The sequence below is a fragment of the Bison bison genome, unplaced genomic scaffold (assembly GCF_000754665.1).
Source record: "Bison bison bison isolate TAMUID 2011002044 unplaced genomic scaffold, Bison_UMD1.0 scf7180017864371, whole genome shotgun sequence".
Classification (NCBI taxonomy): Eukaryota; Metazoa; Chordata; class Mammalia; order Artiodactyla; family Bovidae; genus Bison; species Bison bison.
Window position 1 is genome coordinate 5248538 of NW_011494943.1, and position 7851 is coordinate 5256388.

Genomic DNA, 7851 nt, shown 5'->3' on the forward strand with positions numbered 1-7851 from the left:
AAGCCACTTGTGCAGCGGGGCTCAGACTTCCCAGGAGCTGATATTAAATCATAAGCCTGGGCCCCTCTGCGGGAGGGAAGCTGATTCTCTGCCTGCTCCAGCTTGAAAGATGCCAGCACCTCCCCACACACAGCAGCGCAGGGCTCCTGGTGGATAGAAGATTTCTGTCTTTTCTCTCCCTTTTAAACCTGTTACCCCACTTCCAAGAGTCAGCTTCAAGAGGCTGATGGAAAAGCTGCACAGGTGTAAAGAGCACTTCACGAGACCAGCATGCCTGCCCTGACTCCAAGACTGGAACTGAGCAAAGTGATTCAGGTCTGGGCGTCTGTGACTGTGGAAACTGGTCTCCAATACCTGGCTACTCAAAGTGTGGTCCGAGGACCTGCCAAACCAGGGGTTGATGAGAAAGGCACCTCCTCGGGCCCGCCGCACCTTAACCAGATTCCCAGTCAAGTTCAAGGGTCCTGCTGAGCCTCAGAGCCTGGCGGAGGGGACTTGGGGCAGCTGGACCTGCAACCAGGTCTGCTCCTGGGGGTACCCCCTCCACACGCCCACTGGGAAGTGCTGAATGAAAAGGTTCTTGGGGGACCACTGCCAACAGAAGGACAACACCCGCCAGCTTGCCCTGGAGAGGGGCAGGGGGCGTGCTCCCGGCACCCCTCCCCCTCCTCTGCCACCTGCCCAGGCCACCCTGCTTCTCTTCCAACCCCCTCCTCTCCCAGGGACACCTCCTTCCAAACTGCATGTGGCTGCCCTTCCAGGCCCCGCGCTCGGCTCCTGGTGGCCCCAGACCCCAGGCCTCCAGCCCCGCCAAAGGCACCGAAGGCGAGAAGAGCCGACTCACTTCGGTGCCCTCTCAAGCCCCCTCTCCACTTCCATCAGCCCCGCAGCCGCTGCTGGTTCTCCGGGCTCCACTCCGGAGTCACTTCCTGCTTCCCTCCAGGCACACGTGTCCACGGCCACCAAGCTCCGCCCCGCCCGCTGAAACTGGCAGATCCGGCAGGAGAATCAATTTTCTGGTTCACAGCCTCTGCGGGCTCGGGAAGACACTGGGGCGGGTAGAACTGAGAGCTGCACAACCCTGGAAGCCACAGAAACCCAGGGAAACAAGGCCCTGCAACGGGCCTGATGTCAGTTAGGTTGCTGCATTCTGGCGGCGTGCCGGGTGAGCAACAGAGCATGCGACCTGCAGTCTCCACCATCAGCGTCATTCTTTAGATCAATGGTCCTCAAATTACAGCATCCAATGGAACCACCCCCAGAAACATCAAAATGCAGAATGCTGGCACCCTCTGAGCTTCTGGTTCTGGAAGCCTCTGCAGAGGTTTTCTGTTCTGAACTAGTCGGGTTGGTGCTCTGATCCTAGAGCCCTTCATCGAGAACCAGTGCTTTGCTCTCCTGGCCTTCTAGGAAAGGACCATAGGGTGGGGTTGCTAGGTTTAGTCAAAAATATCCAGTCAAGTTTAACTGGATAACTGGATATCCAGTTAAACTTGAATGTTAGGTAAACAACAAATAATTTTTGAGAGAAGCCTGGCTAGCTGCAGTTCATGAGCTCACAAAGAGTCGGACATGACTTAGTGGCTGAACACACAGCACATATCCTGTGTGTTCCTTCTCCAAGCAACTCACTGTTATCTGGGACATACTTCTGCTAAAAGCGTATTTCACATTTGTTGCTTATCCGAAATTCAGGTGTAACTGGGTGTCGGGTATTGTATCTGATGACCCTTCCAGAGGGTACCCAGAAACACTGCCCATAATCACTGTGGCCACAGACCAGAGGATCAGATAGGAGCATCCCTCTCTTGACCAGAGAAGTCAGTCGTGGACACTGGTGACCGCACCATATCCTTCCCTTCTAAGAAGGGAAGACAGCATGGTGACTGTAGGTGGTCTCTGCCCTCAGGAGATTCTTAGACACAGAGCAGAGCCAGGCCAGCTATCTCAGCTCAAGCCGCCATAAGAAAACACCAGGCTGGGTTGCTTAAACACTGGACATCTATCGTCTTACACTTCTGGAGGCTGCAAGCCCAAGACCAGCTCAAGATCAAGTGCAGATTTGTGCCTGGTGAGGGCTCTCTTGCTGGTGTGCAGACAGCTGCCTTCTCACTGTGTACTCACATGGCCTTCTCCTGGTGCACACAGGAAGGAAGGGAGATGGATGCATCTCTCTCTCTCTTCCTCCCTCCCTGCTCCCTCCTTCCCTCTCTGTTTCCCTTACAAGGTACTGCAGCCTAGGCTCTGGAGTCAGGAGGAAGCCCCATACAGCACGTGGGTTTCCATGGATAAATCCCATATTCCTCTGGGTCTCAGTACCCACCTTCCCATCCCAGGTCTGTGAATAATCAATCATTCTGTGCTCCCGACAAGCGACTGTAGAGGGAAAAAAGTACCCACCACCCAGCCGGGCCCCCACCCCCGGCAGACTGGAGGGTCATTGTCCTCAAGCTCCACCCTTTCATTCATTTATATTATATTATATATACTATGGGGCTTCTCTGGTGGCTCAGATGGTAAAGAAGCTGCCTGCAATGTTAGAGACCTGGGTTCAGTCCCTGGGTGGGGAAGATCCTCTGGAGGAGGGCAGGGCAACCCACTCCAGTATTCTTGCCTGGAGAATCCCATGGACAGAGGAGCCTGGCAGGGTGCAGTCCATGGGGTCACAAAGGGTCAGACATGACTGAGCACCTAACACTCTCACTTATATACATACATTACATATTATATATATATACACATGTATTTTATGAGCCTTTGCTTGCTCTGCTGGGTCCCAGCACATGGAGATCAGCTACGGACACGTAGGGCGGGCTCGCTCAGCCCCTCTGGGCTCTTGTTTCTTTCCCTTTCCTGAAGTCTGACCACTGACGTGTCAGGAGGACTAAGATAAGCCCCTGAGCCTGGGGCACTGGTTCTTTCAAAGTGTGGATGGTAAACTCGATTGAACTGGCGCTGATATGCGGAAGGGATTAAGGAAGTGAAAGTAATAGGCAGCTCAAAGAATGCTATTGAAATATCAGGGGTTTTTATCGGTCGCTCTTTTAGGGGATTTCCTAAGTATACCCCACTCATATATCCAGAATTCATCCATTTTGCCCAAAATAATAGCTCTGGCTCATCATCTTGCCCTGACCATGGACTTCATCTCCCCGATGAAGCAAATGTTAGTGTCAGCGGCTCAGTCCTGCCCAACTCTTTGTGACCCCATGGACAGTAGCCCGCCAGGCTCCTCCGTCTATGGGACTTTCCAGACAAGAATATCGGAGTGGGTTACCACTGCCTCCTCCAGGAGATCTTCCTGACCAAGGATCAAACCCACATCTCCTGTGTCTCCTGCACTCCAGGTAAATTCTTTAACCGCTGAGTCATCAGGTCCCAGACCATCCTCCAAAGAAGAGTCTAAGTAATTTTTTAGAGACAGAAGTCCAGCCCTCAGAGGGCTCCTTGTGCCCTTGGAGTGAAACTCTAGCTGCCTCCCTCCACCTAGGAAGCCCTACGTGACCAGAGTCTGCTCACCTTTGACCCACCTGTACCCCTCCCTCACTCTGCTTCAGCAGGCTGCTCTGCCTTCTCCGGGAACAGTGCACTTATTTCCTCCTGCCTCAGGGCCTTTGCACATGCTGTTTCCTTGAGCACACCGCCTGGAGCCTCCACCTGGAGCACCTGTCTTCAGGTCTTCACCTGGCTGGCTCCCTCCTGTCATGTGGGTCTCAGTTCAAGTGTCACCCCCACAAAGAGGCCTTCCTTCAATGCCCTCTGTGATACAGCGCTTCCAAGCCCTTCTGCATCATCTCATGGCGCTTCTCACTCTCAGGCATTCTTATTTATTCAGCCCCCCGAAAGATGAGCTTCTGAGAGCAGGACCTTGTCGGGCGTCTGCACGGCTGTGTCTCCAGTGCAAGGCACGTAGTAGCTGTTCAGTATTTACTGAATATTGGATAAGTTGTCCAGATAAAAAAGTGTTATTCATTGGCTACATTTTACACATTAAAGACCTTCCTGAGAGTTACTGATACCAAGCAGGGCCTTGTGAGGCACTCCTGTGCTCAAGGCCTTTCTGTGTCCCCCATATCTTACAGAAAACAGCCTTCATTCAGCCTCCATGACCTTCCCTGAGTTCCAATGGGCAGATTGAAGCAGTTGCTAATCAGGGAAGGGAGGGGATGCGAGGCCAGGGAGAACTGTTTCCCTATCAATGGATACACATCACAATATTGTTGAGCTGTTCTGCAGATACTGAAACCCCTCCAGGTGGGAGAAGTTAACGATTAACAGTGGAATGCTGCCCACCAGCATGCAGACCCCAGACCAGCTGGAACCTAAAGGCTGATGATACTGATGGTGCAGACCCCCACTGACCTCACCACCAACCCATCAGAGGAATGTCCACCAGCTGGCCACGTCCTCTTTGAACCATTACTATACAACTTCTCACTGTCTTCTCCAAGTGGGGACACACAGGCCTGAGGGTCTTGCCCTGCCGTGGCCCTCTTTGCCTGGCAAAGCAACAAAGCTATTCTTTTCAATTTCACCCAAGAACTCTGTCTCTGAGATTCGATTTAGCACCGGTGTACAGAAAGGCTGAGCTTCTGGCATCATTATGAGAAAACAGCATTTCTGTACCAGATCACACGGTCCCGGCTGCTCTCCTCGTAAGTCGACAGCATCCCAAGGGCAGTTTTGCCCCCCGGGGGGGACGTGAGCAGATGGGAAGGAACCAGCGGGCAGAGACCAGAAATGCTCCTACCCATCCATCAGCACCCAGGACAACCCCACAACAGAGAATTATCTGACCCAGAACAGCAACAGTGCCGAGATTGAGACGCCCCAGCGTAATCCCATAAAATAAATCTTCTTAGTACGGAGTGATGATAAAACCCATTCTTTAAAATTTAATGAGGCCTTCAAGAAGCATCCAGCTTCAGTTAAGGCAGTAGTTAGCATTTGATTCCCCCTAAAATGCAGGAAAGACAAGAACCAACCGCCCAGCCAATCTTTACATTCCAGTCACTGCAAAGACACGCCTACAGGGACTCCTCTGGTGGTCCACCGGTTAAAACTCTGCACTTCCAACGCATGTTAGGAGGGAAGATTCGATCCCTGGTCAGGGAATTAAGATCCCACATGTTCCATTGCATGGTGGGAAAAAAAATTTTTTTTTTAATTTAATTGAAAAAAAAAAGAATTAAAAAATTATACCTACCATCAAACCTCCTAGGTGCTCAATTCCCTCAACTCTTCTGGGTTCTGATTATTTAAGGTTCTGATGTCAGGACACTGTGACATCACTGCTACTGCTGCTGCTAAGTCACTTCAGTCGTGTCTGACTCTGTGCGACCCCATAGACGGCAGCCCACCAGGCTCCCCGGTCCCTGGGATTCTCCGGGCAAGAACACTGGAATGGGTTGCTATTTCCTCCTCCAATGCATGAAAGTGAAAAGTGAAAGTGAAGTCGCTCAGTCGTGTCCAACTCTTAGCGACCCCATGGACTGCAGCCCATCAGGCTCCTCCGTCCATGGGATTTTTCCAGACAAGAGTACTGGAGCGGGTTGCCATTACCTTCTCTGCTGTGACATCACAGGGCTTCCTAAGTAGAAATGCCTGGGATGGCTTTGGCAATGAGTCCCTGGCAGGGGGAACAGGCCTGGTTGTTCCTGACACCTGCTCTCCAGTATCACTGATCAGCTGACAAAGAGGAAATTCCAACCCGCCTTTTATCTAAAAACCATCCAAAGGAGCCAAGAGCGACCTGATGCCACTTTTCTGAACCTGGTACAGGGAAGAGCTGCCCTCGAGGGCTTGGTGGGGAACTGAGTAAGCAAGCATGACACCTTTCTCATCTTTGTTCAGATGATCGATTCTGAGCCTGCAGCAGCGAGGCCGGAGGGAGGGTATAAAGACACAGATTCTCTAAGTGTCCGTCAACAGATGAATGGATAGAGAAGATGTGGTATAGACACACAACGGACTGCTGCTGCTGCTGCTGCTGCTGCTAAGTCTCGTCAGTGGTGTCCGACTCCTAGCGACCCCATGGACTACAGCCTACCAGGCTCCTCTATCCACGGGATTTTCCAGGCAAGAGTACTGGAGTGGGGTGCCATCGCCGTCTCCACAATGGACTATTGCTTAGCTATAAAAAGAGTGAAATAATGCCAACTGCAGGAACATGAATGGACTTAAAGATTATCATACTAGGTGAACTAAGTCAGACAGAGAAAGGCAAGTATCTGGTTTGCCTCTATGTGGAAGGACTTCCCTGGTGGCTCAGTGATAAGGGTGCAATGCAGGAGATGCGGGTTTGATCCCTGGGTCGGGAAGATCCCCTGGAGAAGTGAATCGCAACCCGCTCCAGTACTCTTGCCTGGGAAATCCCATGGACAGAGGAGCCTGGCGGGCTACAGTCCATGGGGTTACAAAAGACTGAGCAACCAAACAATAAAAAATACGTGGAATCTTAAAAAATGGTCCAGGTGAACTCATTTACAAAACAGAAGTAGACTCACAGACCCAGAAAACAAACCTATGGCTACCAAAGGGGAAAGGGGAGGGGAGGAATAAATCAGGAGTTTGGGTTTAACATATACACACTACTATATGTAAAATATATAACCAACAAGAGTCTACTGTATCGCATAGGGGACGATACTCAATATCTTGTAATAACCTATAATGGAAAAGAATATGAAAAAGAATAGATTTATATATATGTGTAACAACCACTTTGCTATACATCTAAAACTGACAACACTGGAAGTCAACTGTACTTCAATTTAAAAACAAATAAATTTTTTAAAAGACAATAACATTTCAAAAGAAGAAAAAGAGAAGTATAGGTTCTACGGATTTTATACAAACCTATTATTGGGAGAGAAGTTTCCGGTATCGGGAGAGATATTTAAAATGCAAACCCGAGCCTGCTCAATTGCTAGCTTTAATATGATATGGAATTACTACATAAAAAATTACTACATAAAAAGCACCACTGATTAAATATGAAATCAACCCTGTCTCTGAGATGATAACTGGCATAAATCTGTTTTCCATCTTTTCCACGTTGGCTTTAAACAACTCTCCCGGCATCTCACAAGGAATTCTATGGAACCGAATTTTGGTTTATTAAGGGTGAATCGCTGAACAAGTAAATTCTGCTTTGAGCCTGCTCTTTTAGAGCTTGTATGGACCACAGAGCAGCCTGCTGGTTCATTCGGTCACTCAGCAAATGTCTGCTGCACGCCTGCTCCGCGACAGGCACCTCTGAGGACTGGATACACACCAGCGAAGAAGACGGAGAACAGCTGTGCCCTCACGATGCTGCCAGGCCCGACATCGCAGGCACTACCTTGAATGTGTGTTGTAAGTGAAGGCTTGTGGGACTTCCCCGGTGGTCCAGCGGCTATAACTCCGTGCTCCCAATGCAGAGGACCCGGGTTCGATCTCTGGAAAGGGAACTTTCCAGATTAGATCCGACGTGCCACAACTAAGAGTCTGCATGCCACAACTAGAGATCCTGTGTGCCGAAACTAAGGCCTGGTACAGCCAAATACACAGACGCGTAATCTAAGAAAAAGAATGCTGCTTTCTTTAATTAAAAAAAAAGAAAGAAGGAAGGAAACCAGTGTACCAGCACCCAGGATTTCCTCTTTTTCCAGGGGTCTATGAAATGGTTACAAATTGAAAAAAACATACTGGGTTTTGGCTCCCCCCAACCCCCCCCCCAAAAAAACCCTGCAGATTATTAATAAGTGCTTAACGAAATGTCTATAAAACCTTGTTAATTATTGACTTTGGTATTCATAAAAATTTAATTACATTCGAACAACAATCTGAGGCTTAGCTTTACTCCCTTCA

General features: G+C 49.9%; 1 protein-coding gene across 1 annotated transcript in view; it reads right to left on the bottom strand.

Annotated features, from left to right (window-relative positions):
- SLC39A11 (solute carrier family 39, member 11) overlaps positions 1 to 947 on the bottom strand; it is a 291460-nt gene extending 290513 nt beyond the window's left edge. The window contains exon 1 of the mRNA XM_010856086.1: positions 845 to 947. The gene's annotated coding sequence lies outside the window, so the exon portion shown is untranslated. The remainder of the gene's footprint in view (positions 1 to 844) is intronic.
- Between the last annotated feature and the right edge of the window lie 6904 nt (positions 948 to 7851).